Source organism: Corvus brachyrhynchos, unplaced genomic scaffold (assembly GCF_000691975.1).
Source record: "Corvus brachyrhynchos isolate BGI_N302 unplaced genomic scaffold, ASM69197v1 scaffold323, whole genome shotgun sequence".
Taxonomy (NCBI): Eukaryota; Metazoa; Chordata; class Aves; order Passeriformes; family Corvidae; genus Corvus; species Corvus brachyrhynchos.
Genome location: NW_008237253.1, coordinates 80,935 through 85,003, shown reverse-complemented (window position 1 = coordinate 85,003; position 4,069 = coordinate 80,935). Strand labels below are relative to the sequence as shown.

General features: G+C 59.7%; 1 long non-coding RNA gene across 3 annotated transcripts; it reads right to left on the bottom strand.

The window, feature by feature from the left end:
- Positions 1-585: 585 nt before the first annotated feature.
- LOC108445728 lies at positions 586-4,063 on the bottom strand. Of its 3 annotated transcripts, XR_001860683.1 has the most exons (4): positions 1,350-4,063; positions 1,070-1,166; positions 874-953; positions 586-775 (listed from the first exon to the last, which is right to left on the bottom strand). It is a non-coding gene; the product is annotated as an uncharacterized LOC108445728 (long non-coding RNA). The 3 variants fall into 3 exon arrangements; XR_001860681.1 differs by having other exon boundaries at positions 874-1,166; XR_001860682.1 differs by having other exon boundaries at positions 874-1,163.
- Positions 4,064-4,069: the final 6 nt, after the last annotated feature.

Here is a 4,069-nt window from a genome sequence, read left to right as displayed (position 1 = left end):
GTCCTGTATCCCCGCCCTGCAGCCCGAAGACCCCCCTCCCCCCCATACCCCTAACCAGGTGTGCAGCCCAGGGAGCCCCTGATGCGCACCCATCCTCGTGGGGACCCGCAGCCCCTGCCTGCCAGCGATGGGATTCAGGGTGCTGGTGGGTCACAGGGATCCTGCTGCATGTGCTGTGACAGAGAAATGTGGTCCAAGAGCTTCTTCAGGAAGTGGCCCCCTGAGCTGCCCTTGCCCGTGGCCCGTGACACGCAAAAATGGCTTCAAAGCCCAAAGCTGCCTCCTGTCTGAGGGGCACGTGGGCCGTAGCCCCAGCTCCTGCACCCCAGCTCTCCCAGCTGCCTGCCTGGCTGCTCCCTGCTGTGACGTGGGCACCTCTGTGCTGTGGCAACCCCCGGACCGGAGCAGCACTGGACTGCTGGCCCTTCCCTGCAGGCCAGGAAAACATTCCTGAGCTTGTTTTTCCACGGAGCCCCGTAAGCAGCTTCCCAGAGCAGCCCTGAATGGCAGGATAGTGGTGACAGACTGGTCTCACCTCCTATCATGCTCCTGTGCTCAGACACAGCAAACACTGATTTCCTTGGGTATTAGACACATGGACTTTCCTGGTTTGGGAGCACTGTACAAATTGCACCGGTGTCCCAGGTTTTGCAGCACCAGGAAATCCCCCAGTCCATGGCCCACCTCGGCTTGGAGGCAGCTCATCTCCAGGCAGGTGGCGAAGCTCCTCTCCCGCCAAACCTGTTTCCCAGGCACTGCCCATCCTGCCGAGTGCCTGCCAGTGGTGCTTGTGGTGAGAAACCATTAGACAGGATCCAAGGAGAGGAAAAAACGAAGGGATGAAAAAGGGGGAAGGAACAGGTGGGGACTAACTGAGGTGATGCCAGCTGGCGGGCGCGGTGGTGAGAGAGGATGAGGTGAACCGCAGAAGTTCTCCTTTTTTCCAGCTCACACTTGGAGAGACACGCGGGGCTACGCTCGAGGCACACTTTCCTGCAAGGAGGGAGGGCTCCTGGCCCTTCCCAGGAAAGCAGCACAGCCACAGAGAGCCACTCCTCTGGGTTTTCACCTGTTCCTTTGAGGCAGACAAGTGCAGCCAAGGCCACGACGGGGAAACCCGGGAAAATCCTTTCCGCTGACTCAGGCAGGAGGAAAAGGCTTTCCTGCTATTAAAAAAGGAAAGTGTTGGTGAACATCCACCCACCCCCCCCAGCTCCAGCTCAGGATCAAGAAGTCAGGAGCCAGCACTGCAGTGCTGCTGTGGGACTGTGGGTGAAGCAGTGGGACCAGCACAGCTGAACCCCGCCGGCCTCTGGTGCCCCACGGGCAAGGGGCAAATCCATTCTCACCCTGCACCAAGGCCTGAGGTCAGGGAGCAGCCTCAGTCAGCTTGAAACCTTTCCAACCCCAACAAAGAGTGCCCATCCGCATGTTAAGCCCTAAAAACATTTATTATTTCGAAATTAAACACATCCATGGGTTGCTTTTGGTGGCTCCATCCCTGCTGCAATTTGGGAGCACAGCCCTCCCTCCCCCCACCCCGCTTCCCTGTTCCCACCAGCACTGCCAACCATTTCTCTCTTCCCAAAGCACAAAGTTGGATGTTTTTGGGGGGTTCTCAGTTTGCAGGAGGCCATTGCAGGGGTCCTCAGCAGCATTAGCCACACGGGTACAACTGTCCTCCCCTCAAACTCCTAATTTCTGATTCCAAAATGAACGGCTTCAGTCTCCTTCAGCCACCCGGATCAGCTTCACTTCAATCCATGGCAAAGCAAATCCAAGAGCCTCCTGGCACCACGGGAGCTCGGCTGCCGGGCGCCCCTGTCCTCGCCAAATCACTTCACTGGTGATTCCCTCAGGGCTGCAGCTGAAAAACGGCATTAAAACCCAGCCAGCTCAGACGTCACCGCCTCTGCACGGCACGGTGGGGGCTGGCTGGCAGGGAAAGGCCGGGAGCCGGAGCCTCTTGCTCAGCCGGAGTGCGGAGGTTTGGATTAACGGATTGCTTTTTCCCGTTGTTTCTGGTTAGGGTGGCCATTCCCGAGCGTGGCGCCTGCTCCACAAACGCAGGTGCACCCAGCTGGCAAGGTAACAGGGAAGGAGTAAGGAAGGTTGCAAAAGCCCAGGGAAGTCCCTGGGGCAACACCATTGTCCACCTTGGGTCTCCGTTGCTGCTTCCATCCTGGAGTGCAAGTGCAGCACCGAGCTCAGCTCTCTGCCAGCAGCTGATGTGGGAGGATCGAGTTGCAGCCCTGGCCGGCTCCCAGGGACCTGAAGGTCACCTCGTACCCGGCCTGTGCCGCTGGAGAAAAGGAGACTGTTCCCACCTGGTCGGGTGGCGAGGTTCAAGGACACCCTCCAGATGTCCGTGCCCCCCCCGCAGGAAGGTGAGGAGGGTGCGAGCACCCAGCCACTGCTGAGCTGGAGGGTGCAAGGGGAGAAGAGCAAGGTGGCTTCAAGCATACAGCAGCAGGCAAGAAAAACACTTGTCAGAAAAGGGACTTGCTTTGACTAATCCTGAAAAAAAATAATGGCCATAAATTGTTATTCCTGAGCGCAGGGAAGCATAAAGATTGAAATAATCCAGTCTGAGCTGCCAAGCTGAGGGCAGGCAGTGAGTGGCAATGAAGAAGGTGTATGTTCTTCCTCTCAGGCATCACCCATAAAACAACAGACCCCATCAAACCCCCCTTGCCCCAGCCCTGCGGCCCTGTGTGCCCCGACGTGGCCAGTGGGGTGGGCAGGATGGCACTGAGGGCTCTGCCCCGGGCTGCTCTTTGTGCTCCCAGGGCCCCCGTGCCTGTGCAGACGCTGCTGGTGCTGGGGCAGGCGCTGTGCCCGGTGCTGTCCGCACCCGCCGCCACAAAGCCGCTTTGTGCGGGGCCAGCCGGGCATGTCTCCCGCCTCCTCCCCACTCCGTGGCCCCTGTCTCCCTCCATGCTGCCTGTCCTCTCACAGCCCAGGGAGGAAGGCAGGGCCACACCAGGGCAGGGCACAGCCCCTGTGACCCCCGCCACGTCCTCCCACCATCTCCTTCATCCCCAGCTCCTTCGTCTTCCCCATGGCCTCCCGGTGGGTCGCCTCCCCCCAAACCTCTCACCCCACTGGGACAGACCCTTCCCTGGAGTGGGAACTGGGCAGCCCAGACTCTCTGGTGAGGCTGGCTGCCCCGCCTCCCCCCAAGAAGTACATCACCCTGGTAGATCTCCCAGCCCTTTTATTCACTCGGCAGCCAGCAGCCATCACATCCAGTCGGCAGGAGAATCGTGGCCCAGGAAGCTGTGAAACCAGTCCCAGCACTCCACAGAGTGAGCGATGTGGTTGGGGCTGTTAGATTCTCCCATGCCGTTCCCAGTCCTAAAATAACCCCTGTAGGCACCAACCTCCTTGCAGAGGGGCTTCTGAATCACAGCTAAAAGATCCCCTTTCAGTTAAAAGATCCTCTCCATTATCGTGTCCAAGAGTTAAGAGTTCCCCTCCTGACCGCATCCCTGCTTCCCCCCCTCCCCAAAAAGCCCCCAAGCAGTTAGAGCAGAAATTCAATGAGCAGCCAACACAAGATGGGCAGAAGGAAAGAGTCCACGTGCAGGAGGCCAAGCCTTGTGCCTTGCAGGTGGGGGGCAGGTCTCAAGACTCCTTTCACCGGGTGATGCTTTTCTGTCCCTTCGCTCCTGCCCTGCATCTGCAAGAGCCCCAAAGGCAGCTTCCGCCTGCCATAGGAAGCGTCCAAATTCCCAAGACAAGGGCAGCGCTGCTGGTCACGGCATCCAGGCCTTGGGGCGAGCAGCAAAGCTGCTTCCCGGGGAATAATTCAACCGCCCAGCAGGAAAAGCCCAAGGACCCCTTGAGGATCCCCGCTCCCTCCAGGGTAGACTGCGGCCTGTGCCTCAGTTTCCCCACAGGGAGCAGCACTAAAAGCACGGGGATTAATGACACGGCCCCTCCCCTCCCCGTCCCCCTCCTTCGCTGTCAGCTGCCCTCTGAGAGGGGGGGCAAGGCGCCCCAGCGGCACCCAAGACCCCCCGCTCCGTGCTCGCCTTCAGGGGCTCTCGGCCAGGCCGGTGGCTGT